This window comes from Elephas maximus, chromosome 8 (genome assembly GCF_024166365.1).
Source record: "Elephas maximus indicus isolate mEleMax1 chromosome 8, mEleMax1 primary haplotype, whole genome shotgun sequence".
Lineage (NCBI taxonomy): Eukaryota > Metazoa > Chordata > Mammalia > Proboscidea > Elephantidae > Elephas > Elephas maximus.
The window spans coordinates 80,445,768-80,463,502 of record NC_064826.1 but is presented as its reverse complement, the minus strand read 5'-3'; the positions used below and the strand labels follow the sequence as shown (position 1 = coordinate 80,463,502).

General features: G+C 35.9%; 1 long non-coding RNA gene across 1 annotated transcript in view; it reads right to left on the bottom strand.

Annotated features, from left to right (window-relative positions):
* The window catches only part of LOC126082001 (uncharacterized), a 28,844-nt gene extending 13,909 nt beyond the window's left edge, over positions 1 to 14,935 (bottom strand). Inside the window, exons 1-3 of the long non-coding RNA XR_007518485.1 lie at positions 14,858 to 14,935; positions 14,471 to 14,565; positions 1,919 to 1,985 (exon numbers count right to left, since the gene is read on the bottom strand). This is a non-coding gene — a long non-coding RNA (uncharacterized LOC126082001). The remainder of the gene's footprint in view (positions 1 to 1,918; positions 1,986 to 14,470; positions 14,566 to 14,857) is intronic.
* Between the last annotated feature and the right edge of the window lie 2,800 nt (positions 14,936 to 17,735).

Sequence of the window (17,735 nt, the reverse complement as noted above, 5' to 3'; positions counted from 1 at the left end):
ACCCTATCCATTTTATGGAGGGATTCAGGGATATTTAAGAACTATGTTGCTTCCACCTCTACCATTATTTTTTGAGAATTTTTCACATTGTCTTTATATTATTCTGGAATGTTAGAACGATATTTCTTAAGATATTATTCTGTGCTGCTTTTAGGTGTTAAGACAGTCATCGTGTAGATTACACGTTTGTGAGATATTAATGAATGCATCTAATCACTTGTAAGTGGAAAATTAATGCAGTATCCCTTACCTATAGGGCTGACTTCTCTTCCATCTGCCAATCTCTACCTCCAATAACTTTTTCATTTCATTCTTCTGATTGGAACAAATGTCATTTTAAACTCTTTATCAATTCAAAGTGTAATGATTTTTGTAATTCATTATTTCAGAAGCTACAAAATGTTTACTAGGGACTTGAAATTACACACAACAAATGCAAACTAGCACCCTCTTTAACTGTGGTCTGGAAGGATACACATGTGGCATGAAAGTGATGGTTTTGGTATTGAATAGTACAATAGCATATATAGTTCAGCTCATTCTATGAAATATGAACATTAAGGAAGTTAGATTAAAATAGCATTTACTACCTGCCAAGGAGGTAATTTAAACACTGTGTTGTTGTTGTTAGGTGCCATCAAGTCAGTTCTGACTCATAGCAACCCCATGCACAACAGAATGAAACACTGTCCAGTCCTGTGCCATCCTTACAATTGTTGTTATGCTTGAGCCCATTGTTGCAGCCACTGTGTCAATCCACCTCATTGAGGGTCTTCCTCTTTTCCGCTGACGCTGTACTTTGCCAAGCATGATATCCTTCTCCAGGGACTGATCCCTCCTGACAACATGTCCAAAATATGTAAGACACAGTTTTGCCATCCTTGCTTCTAAGGAGCGTTCTGGTTGTACTTCTTCCAAGACGGATTTATTCGTTCTTCTGGCAGTCCATGGTATATTCAATATTCTTCGCCAACACCACAATTCAAAGGCATCAATTCTTCTTTGGTCTTCCTTATTCATTTAAACACTGTATAATTCTTGAATGAAAGTTGAAGTAGGTAACTGGGAACCAAAAATAGTGAACCAAAATCTGGACTGGTATTTAAGTGTGGGTATTATGTTTTTTTTATGGTTATCAAAGTTTTATATTTTTATTTCTAGATTTTTACTACAACTAATTTGGTTTGCTTTTGTGATAGGAAAGAGCAAGTTATTGCTAAAAAAAAAGAAAGAAAAGTGATGAGGAAGCAAGAAAACTAGCCAATCTACTAAGATATTTTATATATAAGGATTGAGGAGCAGAGCTCTGAATCAAAGTTCTTTGTTAATTTTTTTCTTCTGAGTCTTAAAACTTAGTATACATATTTGCAAACCGCTCAAATTTGCACTTTGGGCAAGGTCAGCCTACCCTACAAAATAGAATATAAAGTGAGCTCAGGTCACAATACAGGATTTCTAAACAGAATAAGCCACCACATCTGTGTTGTAAGAAAGCATAACTACAGATGGCTGTTTCTCAAAACCAGAAACCAGTTGCCATCTAGTCAGTTCCGACTCATGGAGACCCCATGTGTGCACAGTAGAATTACACCCCGTAGGGTTTTCAGTGGCTATGATCTTTCAGAAGAAGATCACCAGGCCTTTGTTACAAGGCAACTCTGGGTGGATTCAAACCACCAACTTTTCATTTAGTAGCTGAGCCTATTAACCATTTGCACCATCTGGGGACTCAAGACCCCCCAGAAATGATAGTAATTGAAAACCCGCTGTTGAGTAAGACTATATTCAGAGGTCTTGCACTAGATTTTGGATCTGTGCCATCAAAGGATTGTTTATTTAATTACCTGAATATATACCTGCAGTATCTTGAAAGCACCCAGCACACAACTAAGAAGGGTGACTGATGTTTGTGGCTCACCTCTCAAAGCTCAGTTTTAAAGCTTTTCAAATTGCCAATTCTTTGCATCCCGACTTCTTCTTTTACTCTAGAGAAGAACAAAAATGCACTAGTTAGGCTATTACAAAGGCTCCCAGTGCTGTTGCGAAGAGGCGAGGGAAGTGAACATTAAAGAAACAAAACCAAAGCAGTGATTTGTTAACATTTCAAAATGCTGGATTTGCCATCAACGGACCAGTGCCACTTCACAGGCAAACACAAGCCTCTTTTAAGGACAATCTTTGTGTCTGAACAGAAAGTATTTTGTCTTCTCAGGCAGGAAACCTAAAGCAGTGCTTAACCAGAGATATATTTTCCATCATGTGGCCAGGACAATAAACATGAGGCTTTTGATCTGTGTGGCTGGCTATCGTGTTGGAGCAGGAGGGTTCTAAAAAGGGAAAAATGGGAAACAAATCTGCCAGAGGTGAGTGTGTGCCCTCAGGGTGCTTTTGCATGTCTAAAGTTCACCAAATAAAGCCAGAGAGATTTCAAATAAACATGTCGAAAGGGGTCATAAAAATCCTAACCAGTGTGATAGCTTAAATCCCAACGTCAAAACACAGAAATGCATGGCCTACATCACATGAAACTTCTTTGGCCCCAGGTTTATAAATTAAACCTCTTTCAAACTCCTGTTTTTACAAGCGTGAATTTATAAATGCCCCTCCCCCGTACCATCATCTTCATAATACGAATAACAGCATCATTATCTTTGTGGTATTGCAGGTTGAATCATTTTGTAACTAAAATGGGGGCAAAAGGATATGACAAATGAATCTTTTCTAATTTCTAATAGGATGTGATTGTATGCCATTGTCATAACATAGGTGTCCTTTTATCTTGTTTCTTTAAAACTTTATCCTGGGACCCTACTGCAATTCATTATTTTCTGTACTACCTTCATGTACAAATCAAAATGCCAAAGTGAAGCAGAGTTTATTTCAGCACTGTTGAAATAGAGTGCTGTTATTAGGAAATGTGAGTGGGTTGAAGTGGGACTCCCTGTGGAGTTAACTTGGCAGAGTCTGAGTTCCTGGCTCAACCTGATATTAAAAGTGAGTCATCAGTTTACCCACACAGCAGGGTCTCACTTTGTACTTCTCAATCTGAGCAACTCAGCAGAGCATCCAGAGACTCAAGGTTAGTTTCTGTAATTAATAATCAAGTGAAATAAATTCCTTATTTATCATAAGAATTATTATTTTATTACTCATAAATACCTCAACGATAAAAAAAATGATACTGTGTGATAAATAGTAAGAACACCAATAAAATCTATTGCACAGGAAGTTTGCATATTCAATGTGATTTATTTCCATTAGAAGCCAAAAGCTTCTCTGTTCACAAGGAAGTGTTTTGTTTTTTTTTCCTTAACATCCATTAAGAGACATTCGAAGGGCACAAGAGTCATGCACCTCTGCTCCTCTGTTAGCTGATACTTTTAGAACAAAAATCCAGTAATTACTGTGCACTCATATAAAGACACATAATAGGACTATTATGATTTATTTAATGTTGTCTTTAATAAATGACAAAGACAAAATGTATTAAAGATTAGTTCCTCACTTTAAGAATTAATAGATGAATGCAACTTACACTTCCTTTCATTTCATATTGTAAATGTATGAGATAAAAGCATTATTTTTAATTCAAATCCAGCAAACATTAAGTATATTTTTGAATGTAATTTCAAAGTCTCTTGGTGAAGTGAAATCAATATATTCTGTTCCTTATTAGAGTTTCTATTCAAAATAAAGGAACCCTGGTAGTGTAGTGGCTGCTAACCAAAAGTTCAGTGATTCAAATCCACCAGCCGCTTCATGGCAGAAAGATGTGGAAGTCTCTTCCATAAAGATTTACAGCTTTGGAAAGCTATGGGTCAGTTCTACTCTGTCCTATAGGGTCCCTATGAGTTGAAATTGACTCAACAGCAACAAGGTTTTGGTTGTTCAAGCTAAAGGGCTCCCTGGGTGGTGCAAATGGTAAAGTGCTGGACTACTAGCCAAAAGGTTTGCTGTTTGAACGCATCCAGAGATGCCTCGGAAGACAGACCTGGAGTTCTGCTTCCAGAAGGTCACAGCCTTGAAAACACCATGGAGCACAGTTCTACTCTGACACACGAGGGGTTGCTTTGAGTGGGAATCGATTTGATGGCAACTCACAATAAGGACAATTCAAGATAAAATGAAGTTCTTTACCAACAGCTAGAATTTTCTATGACTTAAATTCTGTGTTTTGAAAAGAAAAGAAATTAGAAAACAGCATATCAAGTAAAGCTTTAAATCTATCTTAAAATTAATCTATATGTTTAATTTAATCCCAGTGAAAATGCCAATAGTAATTTCTTTTGGTGAGGGTGAGAATTTGAAAAAACTGGTGGGGAATCAATGAAGTAAACTCCATACAAGAAGTTAGATTAGTAAGATGGCTAGAAATAGGCTGAGGGCAAACCAAGCATTGTGAAATGTCTCAGAGGAAATTGAGTGACAGGTAAGGTTATTGTAACCATATACATGTGTATCTGACATGCATAGAACATCTCTTTTAGATTTTCACTCCGTTACCAGCAGCAGAAAGTCAGACCTTTTATTTTTTAAAAATTCTCTAATTGTCACACCAGAACCTGTAGGGAAAAGTCAAATTTCTGACTGAATTTCTAATCCCATGTGACAGCTTCTTTCAGGAAACGACGCAGTGTTCTGCGGAGTTCCTGGCAAGCCTTCAGTAAAGGTCATAGAAGTTAAGTATTCCAGCAGTGAGCCCAAATTTCTGGTGGCCTTCAAAGGCTCCTCTAAGGTTTGGCCTGTACATTACAATGGAGAATATCAAAGGCATCCCTTGAAAATATTTCTGCAGCTAATTTTGACCACTTTTCCATGGTAGTATAGGCACTCAACTACTACTAAACTTTAGGCTACTTTACACTGTATTTTCATTTAAGATAAATACAAAAATGCTAATAAATTTTATTTCACCTCTTCTTTTCCTCTACCAGCCACACTCTCGTCCCCAAACTTAGTCCAAGAAAAAATAAGAACATAATTTAATTCTTTCTAATTTTATCATATTTTTCTAAAGAATATTTTTTAACCTAAAATTTACTGAAGCATGGGCAGTTCTACTCTGTCACATGGGGTCTCTATGAGTTGGAATCAACTTAACAACCCCCAACAAAAGCAACACAGCGGGCTTACAGATACATTTATCATGAGTTTAATGCTTGATACATTTTAATAAAATATACATACCCATAGAAAACCCAGTATATATAAAGGTTTTTTTTTTTATGTATGCATGTATGTATATATACATAAATATGTGTCTATGTATGCACACACACCCACACATATAATAGAGAGGGAAGAGGGCAAGGAATGGGGAGAGGACAAGAACGATAAAGCAATTAGGGCAAAATGTAAAGACTTTGTGAATTAGGTAAAAGGCATCCTGGCCTTTCTTATACTAATTAGTTTCAGCACCCCAAAGACCTTTAATGCTCCCTCCCAGTCACGACCGGTCACTTGAGTATTCACGTTTTACAGTTTTACCAGCAGAGATTAGTTCTGCTTAAAAATAAATAAATTATCTTATGGTATATCTTCTTTTCTGTCTTCTTTTGTTCTTCGTTATGTTTGTGAGCATCAGCTTATTTTCCGTGTACTTACAGATCGTTCATTTTCACTGCTATAATAATATTCCACTATTATACAACTATCCATTTTACATAAATAAAGTCGATGGATGAGTAGATAGATAGATAAATGATAGATAGATAGGTAGGTAGGTAGGTAGGTAGGTAGGTAGGTAGGTAGGTAGGTAGGTAGGTAGATAGATAGATAGATAGATAGATAGATAGATAGATAGATAGATAGATAGATAGATAGATAGATAGATAGATAGATAGATAGATAGATAGATAGATAGATAGATAGATAGATAGATAGATAGATAGATAGATAGATAGATAGATAGATAGATAGATAGATAGATAGATAGATAGATAGATAGATAGATAGATAGATAGATAGATGATAGATAGAGATAGATGAGTTGATATATGAACTCTACTTTTGGTCCGCTGATCTATTAGTGCATCCTTTTCCAAGTCCATATTGTTTTCATTAATGCAGAAATAGTAAATCTTGCTGTAAGTGATAATGTAAGTTTTCAATTTTGTTTTTCTTGTACAAGATTGTTAGTCTGTCTTCTATATTTTCCAGAATCTATTCCTCTACCCCTCCAAAAACAACAACAACAACAACAAAACACAAACATTATTGAAAGTTCTTGGAACACCTTTAAAATTTATGTATTAATATAGTGGTGAGTTGGCAGACAGTTTTTTTTTGTTGTTGTGTTTTTACAATACTGAGTCTTCTAATCCGTAATTATCTTATATCCCTCCATTTATTTTTGTATTATTTAACTTAATTTTTTAATTCCTAGGAATTTGATGTTTCTTGATGCAATTTTACACTGCACCAATTTTAATTTTTTTCCATTTCATATACATATATAATGTATATATTTATATATATTACATATTAAATAACATATATATAAATTTTGGAGTGTTATATAGTCTGAATTGACTCAACAGTAACAAAAACAATAGTTATATCCCTTTTAAGACTTAAACCTTTTCTATAGATTCATTTGGATCTTGATGTAAAAAAAAATCAAATGTTCTATGAACGTTAGTGTTTTTTCTTTTCCCAGACACTCAAGATTTAATTTCTTTTAAAAACTATTCCATCTTTCTACTTAAAACATACTGAATAGTTGTAATAATAATATAAGAAAATCCAGTATGCGATTTACCCAATTCACTGTTTATATTTTGTCCCAGTTGTTTTATCATTTGTCCCCTCAACTCTCTCCTCTCTCCTCTTTTAATCTTCTCTTTCCTCTATCTTACATATGTGTATATATGCATGTTTGTATGTATCATATACATAGATACATATTTATGTACATATGTATACCTAAAGACATACATATAGGTGTATGTATACAAATATGTGTATACAAGCATGTATATGTATACATACACACGTGTGTATGTATACATATACATAGACACACATTTATGTATATATATGCACACAAACACAACATGCATTTTTCTGAACAATTTAAAAATAAGTTAGAAATACCATCTCCCTTTAACAATAAATACTTTAGTTCATATTTCCTGAGAACAAGGACATTTTCTTACATGATCACAATAAAGTAATCAATATCAGGAGCTTTAATATTAATACAACAATATTTTCTAACCAACAGAGCATATTCATATTTTGTCAGTTGTCTTAAAAATGTCATCTACAGGTTGGGTTTTTTTGCTTTGTTTTTTCTTTCTTTTTCCATTAAAGATTTATCGTTATTTGCCTTAGCTGCCATGCCTTTTATTTTAAAGTGCCTTTTTTTGAGGTATAATTTACATAAAAGAAAATTCACCCAATTTAGGTGTCCAGTTTTGACAAATGTATACAGCTATTTAACAACCACCAAAATCAAGATATAAAATAGTTCCAGCACATCAGGATTTTCCTCATCACATTTTGTATGTAATCCTCTTCATCAACTCCAGCCCCTGACAACCATTCGATTTCTTTCCCTGTATTTTTCTACTTTCCAGAATTTCATATTAATTGACTCATGTGTTATGTAGTTTTGTGTCTGGCTTCCTTCATTTAGCTCAATGCTTTTGTGATTCAGCCATACTGTTACAAGCATCAATAGTTCATATTTTAATTGCTGAGTAGTATTCCCTTGTATAGATATATGACAACTGGTTTATCCATTCACCAAATTGATGAACATTTAGGTTGTTTCCATTTTTTTTGTTTATTATGAATAAAGATGCTATAAATTTTCACATAGTGGGCTTTGGGTAGATATGTGTTTTTATTTCTTCTTGGTAAATATTTAGACGTGGGATTTCTGGACCATATGGTCAATATATGATTGTAAGAAACTGTCAAAGATTCCTCAAAATAGTTGTACCATCTTGCGTTGACGCTAGTTATGTATGAGCATTGCTGTTGCTCCACATCCATGCCAGCATTTTCTATTGCCGATTGTTTTTAAATCGTAGCCAATATAGTAGGTGTGTGGCAATGTCTCATTGTGGTTTTAATTTTGATTTTTTTTACTGGCTAATGATTGTAAGCACCGTTTCATGTGTTTTTTTTTTTTTGCTAATCTATGAATATATCTCACCCTTAGGTGTTCTTTTGTGGTTTTCAGTATTATAAACATTGCACACATTTCGTTATATTTACCTTAAGCATTTCATATTTTTATGGTATTATAATGTATTGTATGAGTCGGAATCGATAGCAATGGGTTTGGTGTTTTTTGGTCTTATTTTTATATAAAGTTCCAATTTTTTATTTGTAGTATATAGAAATAAATTGATTGTAGTACAGTGACTTTGTATCTCGTGACCTTGTAAAATTGTTAGCTATAGTGGGTTTATTAGTTCTATTAACTCTTTCATAGATGGTTTGGAATTTTCTACATAGTCAATCATGTAACCCGTGAATAAAGAGACACTTTCTTTGCAATTTGTATGATGTTTAAATTAATTTTTTGTTCCTTATTGTACTGGCTAAGACCCCTAGTATAATGATGTTTAGAAATGATAATAGTTAATATCCTTATTTTGTTTTTGGTCTTACATGAAAGCACTGCATTTTTATCATTAAGTATGATATTAGCTATAGGATTTTTGTGGATGGTCTTTAGCAAAAGTTGGGGAAAATACCTTCAGTTAGTTGGCAGTTTTTTTTTTTTATCATAAATAGACATGAATTTTTAAAATACTTTTTATGCATCTATTGAAATAACTGTATGGGTTTTCTTTTTTAATGTGATGAAGTAAATTGAATTGATTGATTTTCAAATGTTGATACACCCTTGCATTCCTGGGATAAATTCCACTTGGTCATGTCCTCTCTTTCTAATCACCTTTAATCTGGAAAAGTTCGGAATTTTTATTGTTGTTGTTGTTTTTCTTGACCTTGACATTTTTGATGAAGACAGAAAAAAAACACAAAAAACCCATAGCCATTGAGTCGATTCCAACTCATAGCAACCCTATAGGACAGGGTAGAACTGCCCCATAGAGCTTCCAAGGAGCACCTGGCAGATTCAAACTGCCTACCTCTTGGTTAGCAGCGGCAGTACTTAACCCCTACGCCACCAGGGTGAAGACAGGCCAGTTATTTTGAAAAATTCTATCACTTCGGGTGTTTTCAATAGCAACTGTCTCTTAGGGTGGAGTTCTCTCCCTTTAGAAATGAATATTTGTTAGAACTTTCTGAGATTTTTTATCGATCTGATAATTGATCAGAGCAGACTGAATAGGTAACTAATAAAAAAAAAAAAGGAGATTGAGATATTGAACCAGGCTAGGGAAATATTATTGGTTTTCTCACAAAGAAACCTTCATAGTCTAAACTCAGTGCCCTGCTAGAGTTTATTACAATTAATTTTAAAGTTTAACTCTTTAATATAATCACTAAAATTGATCACATTAAAATGTGTCAGGGAGTAGGCTAATGATATACCTTGTGTTCTGGGTTTCAGTGTTTGCATTTCAAGGTAGCCACTCACATAGTGTGCTGTCTCTATGGCTCAATAACCACATATAAATTTCTCATGTTGATTGGGATAGCTTAGTTGCTTGCTGTCTGCTTCACTTGGAAAAGGACACATGGAAGTGCCACACCCCTGGCTTTTTCTACTGTGACCTACCCCCTCTTTTTTCCCTCTCCTTTCTCACTCCCATGCTTATAAAATTATATTGTCTCTGGGCTCCCTCTTCCATTCATGAAAGGGTAATGTTTTTTTTATATATATACATATATATATATTTTTTTTTTCTTTAGGCAAAAAGGCAATGTATCTTTGTTAGAGTGAGAAATTTCACAATTGGCCAAATTTTCCATATTAGTAGAGTCCATTGCAAACTAATAATGATGATGGTGGTGGTGATGATGATGATACTAATAAATTAGCTTTGCAGTAGATTTGTAAACTTTAATAAAAATACCTATGAAAAATGTCCAATTGTCCTTAATTTAATATAGCTTTCTATTCATGCCATGATGGAATTTGGTTAGCTTTATTTTTTCATCCCTGGGTGGTATAACAGTTAACATGCTTGGCTGCTAAATTAAAGGTTGATGGTTTGAGCCCACCCAGAGGCTCCTCGAAAGAAAGCCCTGATGTTCGGCTTCCAAAAAATTAGCTCCATTAGAGCCCACGGAGCATAGTTCTACTCTGATACATATGGTGTTGCCGTGAGTCAGAACGGACTCAACAGCAACTGGCAACAGACATGGGTGGGAGATAATCTTTAAATTATACAAGCAAAATCATTATGTTTATTAACATAAATATATATTTAAAAAGTACAAAATAAAGAAAATTTAAAGAGAAATAAATTAATTTTCAAACATTCCAAATCTAGTTTTCTTGCTGCAGTACCATTTAAATATCTAATTTTTTCCAAATCCCAAAGATAGATTGGATATTCAGGTTACTTTAGTGTGGATGCTCAAAAGACACTTGACTGATTAAAAATAAGTTGAAATTCAAAACCTAAATCCACCCTATGAACTATGGATTTTACTGTCATATTCAAAAAGCCATTAAGTTGGATTTAGCTGGAAGACAAAGTAGGAGAGAATCTCAAATTGAGTGCCTTCTGTGTCAAATATAGTTTTACTTTAAAGTAGCTTTTAACTCAAATACCAAATATGAACATGTGATTTTTTTTGAAAAGTTTACAGTACAAAATTTGCTAAATGATGAAAAGGAGAGTTGTCCTCACCAATTTGAGGATGGCTAGAAAAGTTGTGGAGAATTCTTGATCTAGACATACTTTTGCCTTCCAACGATTGCTGTGTAAGCTTGGATTCAGTTTGCTATTGTGAATTTTTTTGAGTGAGGAGTGTGTAGTTTCTCAGAATCTCCAAGGGTCACCCCAAAAGATTAAGAATCTGGGTGTTTCTTCTCCAACAATCTGTTAGAAGGTGACAGATTAAGAAATTAACCCCTCGTGAGGGTTTATGAATGACTATCCTGATTCCAGACAGAGAGCAGGACCCTGTGGTTCTGAGTCAGTTTCAGTTCCTAGGGCTGTGAATTTAAAGGAGTTAGAATTATCCTGTTTTCTGGATGCAAACACAAATAAATAGAAAAGCAAAAAGTGTTGTCTTTTCCACAATACAATAGAAAATTCCATGTAATTGTATCTGCCTACTGTTGGTAACCACGACCAAATTAAAAATAGTTTCCCTGCCAACAGAATTCAAAGGGTAAGGGAAAATCTTATGTAATAAATATTGAATGTTTGATCAGAAATCAACACGAATGTTCCATACAAAGGTCACTCTCTCTAGGAACGCTTCCCTAAGCCCTCGAATTATACTAAGTATGTATTCACTATCCTCCTAGCATTTTTCATGCATCCTTCCATTATTATAATGTATTACTATTGTAAAGTGTAATTATTTATATAGTTTTATTTATCTCAAACATTAACCTTGAAACTCCATCATGCAAGACACTGCTATATCTCAGCACCTAATACAGATTCTAGCACACCAAAACCAAACCCACTGCCATCAAGTTGATTCCCACTCATGGCGACCCCATGTATTATAGAGTAAAACTGCTCCATAGGGTTTTCTTGGCTGTAATCTTTACGGAAGAAAAGTGCCAGGCCCTTCTTCCAAAGTACCACTGGGCGGGTTCAAAAAACCGAACTTTAGGTCAGTGTTGTTGATGTTGTTAAGTGCCATCAAGTTGGTCCCACTCATAGTGACCTTATGTACAATACAGCAAAACACTGCCTGCTCCTGCACTATCCTCACAATTGTTGCTATGTTTGAGCCCATTGTTGCAGCCACTGTCAATCTATCTCATTGAGGATCTTCCTCTTTTTCACTGACCCTCTCTATTTTACCAAGCATGATGTCCTTCTCCAGGGACTGATCCTTCCTGATAACATGCCCAAAATACCTGAGTTTCAACATCCTCCCTTCTAAGGAGCATTCTGGCTGTACTTCTTCCAAGACAGATTTGTTTGTTTTTCTGGCAGTCCAGGGTTTATTCAATATTCTTCACCAACACCATAATTCAAAAGCATCAGTTCTTCCATCTTTCTTATGCATTGTCCGGCTTTCCCACACAGATGAAGCAATTGAAATACCATGGCTTGGGTTAGGCACACCTAAGGCCTCAAAGTGACATCTTTGCTTTTTAATACTTTAAAGAGGTCTTTTGCAATTTTGCCAAACGCAATGTGTAGTTTGATTTCTTGATTGCTGTTTCCAAGGGCATTGATTGTGGACCCAAATGAAATGAAATGCTTCACAACTTCAATCTTTTCTCCATTTATCATGATATTACTTATTGGTCCAGTTGTGAGGATTTTTGTTTTCTTTATGTTGAGGTGTAATCCATACTGAAGGCTGTAGTCTTTGATCTTCATCAGTAAGTGCTTCAAGTCCACTTCGCTTTCAGCAGGCAAGCTTGTGTCATCTGCATATCATGGGTGCTTAATAATTATTAGTTGATTAAACAGTCCAGTTTTCAGTAAGCATTACAGTAAGTGTTAGGCAATAATGCAAAGATTACAGGTCACATTCTAATGTAAAAATGAAAAATCTTTTTACACTATAAAGATTTCTAAGTTGAATTCAGAAACTAAGATGCTACAAACCACTTCGGTTGCTGTTAGATTTCAGAAACTGCTCATGCAGATCAATACCATGGAAGAGGAAAGCACAGAGAAGCAACTCCATAATGTTAACAAAGCTATGTATAAGTAAAAGCTCTGGAGGGAAAAACTGGAAATACATTTTTTTATGGAAAATCCAAACTTGTTTCCCCTCTGGTGACTTCTTTGGCTTTTTTTTTTTTTTTTTTTCTTTTGAAAAAGTAGGAATATTTTTCTTAAAAAAGACATCAAAAAGAATTTTTTTTTTAATTTCCCTATGTTATGTAACTGGTTTCCCTTTAAATCTATCAGTGGAAAACAGAACTTGAATTTACAGATTCATGGTACACACAGGTAAATGTCTGGATTCAGCCTCAGGTATACGGGATTTAACAGTTGAGGAGTAAGAAAAGGAAGTAGTGGTACTTTCAGCTTTTCACCTGAAGAGTTAATGAGAGTGGGAATAATCTCTGAAATTGCTGTTACATGTTTGTTGTATATAAAAACTGAAGAAAGGCTTGGAATACCTAATATTCTAATGAAATCACACACAACTAGTTTTATGACAGCACACAGATAATGTCCAATTGGCTTTGGAAATCTGAAGTACCCATGAAATGTTGGACATCATGGTAAGAAGTACTGTGTTGCCGTTCAGAAGGACACTGATGCAGAGATAGAAATCTTTGCTCAGTGCGGTGAGAGTGAGAGGTGTGTATCATCTCAAAACCGCTGTGCTTCAGGGAGTGCCACAATCATTCCCACGTGCAAGGTATGTGCATGCAAAATTAAACTGGTAAAGCTTTACAGAGCTCTGGGTGAAGAAATGCCAGTGGGTTTCTCCAGCAGGAGAGCTGAGAACTTGGGGTTGCTGGGTAGTCTTTAAATTCTCCCAGAACAACTCTAAGTTTGAGCTATGTAAAAAAAAAATAAAACAAAACTCTGCTGCCATCAAGTCGATTCTGACTTATAATGACCCTATATGACAGAGCAGAACTGCCCCATAGGGCTTCCTAGGAGTAGCTGGTGCATTCGAACTACTGACCTTTTGGTTAGCAGCCGAGCTCTTAACGCCCTCTTTAAAATAAAAAAAAAAAAAAAAGTTTTCCTTTCAAGGTTTCAATTGTTATCAGATTCTAGTAATTGTTACAATAAATTTATTTAATTTTAGGAACATTAAAATTAACTTTTGCCCTTAGATAACTTTTTATCTTTGTCATTATGAGTATGGCATTCTATCATAATTTTGGTTTATTCTATATACCACGCCTCTCAAGCTCCCTGTTTCAGTCCTGCTTTCCCTACCCAGCTTTTAGTCGACTGTCTGGCAGCAGTAATGAGGAGACAGCCATTACCCAGCTGTGTGGAAGATGGCTGCTGGTTCATTTGGGAGGTGCCTATCCCCATCTGACTTAAGCCCTTGACAAAGAATTTTTTTTTTTTTACTTATTTTGGCACAGTTAAAACATACTTTGAAATAATTTAGATGTGTATTTATTGTTTATATGCTTCACGTTTCTTTTAACAGCTAAAGGTGGACATATCAAAAGCAGTTATGTGAGGAAGTGTAACTTTTAGTAAAACAGCAGCACAAGACAGTTCTAAATAGAAGCATGAGGTGTAAATATTTTCTAACTTTGACTTTTTAGATGAACTCACACAAACACAAAATACTTCACCATCAACAGGCATTTTATGCTTAATTTTTACACGATTTGAGATTAAAAATATAACTATTTTTGAATCTTGGTTCTCCCCCCAATATTCATAAAGTATATAAAGAAGAGCGTTACCTTAAATAATATCGCACGTTTCCAGTTGCTTTGAAAGTGAATTCCTCCTACCGTTGGCAATCCCTCATTAGCTGTCTTCCTCAGAAATGTTTTTCCTGCCACCAGGATAAAATTAAAATAAAGCAGAAAAAAATTCCAATGAATTAGAAGTTTAATAACTCTGCAGAAGTCTTGTCATTCATTTTCAGAATACAGTTTTACTGCTACACAAACATAAGCTCACATTTAAGCTAAGTTTGCTCGTTAGCAGAATGTGTTATTTTGAAGTGGTAGCTAGAGGGAGCTCTTTTTTCTTAGAAGCAATTATCTAGAAGAAAAACTGCTTAACAAATAAAACATACACATATTTATTTAAATAAGGCAACAATATGAAAGTATGATGGATACCTGGCATTTGATTTGAAGTTTGTTTTGTTCTTCTTATCTTTCCTTTGCATAAAGTTAACTGGGAAAGACCAAATGGAGTCAAGCTCAACATTACCAAAGAGCTAGGACCAAGTAGTGATGAAGTGGATAGCTCAGACTTACTGTCTAGAAGTTGCTGGTCAGTTTATGTAAGCTTCAAGGCTTGCTTTCAAAAGTGCATAGTTGCACTTTAGAAATCAGGAAAGTGGAAGGAGATTAGCCCTTTCATCTAGAAGGACAAGTGTCTTACTCCTGTGGCTGGAGAATGCAGGGGACTTTAAAATGCCTTGGCCAGACAAATCCTCTGTGCCCAGAGTGGCAGCATCGCACAGCCACGATGTCACCTGCTGCCCTCTCTTGTCCTTAGACTTCTGTGTGGGAAAAGCAGAGGCACATGTGAGAAGGGGGCCATCAAAAAAAAAAGGGCGGGGCGGGGTGGGGGGATAGAGGAAGAGGGAACAAAGCTTCTTCTTATGCCCATTATTTTGCTTACTTTGCCTTTGCTCTTTCAGACCACCAGGTGCCTGGAATTAATATATTTAAGGCCAAATCCACTTCAGCTCAGCCACAGTTTTGGCAAACTGAGCTTTTGCTGTGTGGTTTGGTGTGCCTTTGGCCTTCTCTGCCTGCCGGTCAGGTAGTCAGTTCTCTCTAACCATGAAATTTGCAGGCTCGATTCCTAAGCTTTTCCTTACTCTTTCCATAGCATAGGAACTGGAGCATTAATATTTATTTAAAAAGCAGAATCCTTGAGAATTGGAAAAATTTGTGGAGCTTAGATGCCCTTATCCCGGTGGTGTGTGCTTGGAGGACTGATTGCCTGGAACCTTAGCCATCTGAGGGTTTCAACTTAATTACAACAAGCCATCAGTGTTAATGAGCCCAGGCCTGGTATGAACTTTTTACTGTGAGTCTAGAGGTCTTGACCACACACTAGGCCTTCTATAAACCCGAGGTAGGCTCTGAGGGTGTGGTCTGTACTTTGTAGACTCCAGTGTCCGGGTTAGAAAAACAGGCGCAGCTTTCTCAGAATGTTAGAGTCATTTTAAAATTTACCTCTGCCGAAAGTTAAAGACCAGTATTTTTATTATTTTTTATACTGCAGGTTTCAAATATTACCTAAAATATTAAAAAAAAAAATAGCATGTAGGAAAAAAAAACAAACCAAACCTCTTGTCGTTAAGAGGATTCGGACTTATAGCGACCCTAAGGGATAGAGTGGAACTGCTCCCACAGGGTTTCCAAGGCTGTAAATCTTTACCGAAGCAGACTGCCACATCTTTCTCCCGAGGAGCGGCTGGTGGGTTTGAACCGCCAACCTTTTGGTTAGCAGCCGAGCGGCTTAACCATTGCACCACCAGGGTACACTCTATTTGTAACAAAAGAGGAAAAGTTAAAAAAAAAAAATGCTGATTTTTATTTGGGGACTTCAAAGCGCTGCCAGTAGTAATCTTATGAAGCATCCCATTGGTTTTCGCCATGTGGCTTTTGGATAACTAGAACCGGTGAAGGTGTTCCAGGTGGTCTGGAAGCAAGCCCAAAATGCAAGTTGCACACACACAAAAACATAATTATATAAATGTATTTTCCACTGCAGAACCGAGCCTGTGTTGGAAAGCACAAAAATTAACTTTAAAAAAAATCTAACCACAATAATGATTACAAGCCAAGCAATAAAAAAAAAAAAAAAAGAATACATTTGGGTAGGTGGTCCTTGGGGCTTTATGCTCTGCCTTAGTTTGTGGAAACTGCCCCAGAGCAGTGCAAATGGCAAAAATTTCTCCAGGTCTCTTTCAGCTGAATATTTAACTCAGAGGAAGGGTCATATTTTCCAAAGTTTGGAGGTTTTTCTCTACACTCTTTAATATGTGCTTTTAAATTGTATCAAAAATTCTGAACATATGCTATTCAAAATTTATCTCCTGAAGTTTCTCTACCCTTAGAAGTAAGTGTAAGTAAAGCATTTTGAGTTAGTAAATGGAAGTATTTTATATTTACATCCTGTCTTTATTGAAATTCTGTGAGAAGACATGTTGCTGAGCTTAAGAATGACCTGTTTGTTTAGAGATTTAAGGTTGGTTTTGTTTGGAGTTCGTCGAGAAATTTGGGAGTCGGTTGGGAGAGACAGTCCTCTATTAGTTTCTTGCCTCCTACAAGTCTTGCTGCCTATGATATGAATGCAATTACCTGACTACTCTTTAATCATTTCTCAGGGTTGTGTTTTTACAGATAATATCATTGAGAGGTGAGGTAACAGCTCCACTTAAACAAAGAGTAGGCTTGCTTACTGTTTGCTGTACAAGTACCAGATTGCCCCAGCTTAGAGTCCCTCAACTGGGATGCAAACTGCGAGAATCCATTTGTACCGTATCTCATTGTTCCCATAGGACTTGGAGGCAAGAGGAACTGTGGTAGGAAGAATTATGACTCCAGGAAAATTTCCCTCCTAATCTCTGGGACCTTGGATATGATGAAATAACATGCCCATGAATATGTTGCCTTTATGAGAAAAGGAATTTGCTGAGATAATTAAGGCTATTAAACATTTTACCTTAAAATAGGCAGATTATTCTGCATTGTCTAAATGGGCCCAATGATTCATCTCAGCCCTTAAGAACTGATGCAGTAGAGGAAGTCTGGGAGATGCAGAAAAGGAGGAATGAGGGTCCTGAATATGGTTGACTTCTAGGACCTGAGAACAGCCCCTGAGCAGTCAGTAAGAAAATGAAGACTTCAGTCCTACAAACACTTGGATTTGAATAGAATTCTGCCAGCTGAATTCTGAAGAAGCCTGGAATTGGATTCTCTACCCACCCCCAGCCCCCAGCCTCCAGATAAGAGCCCTGGCCAGCTGGCACCT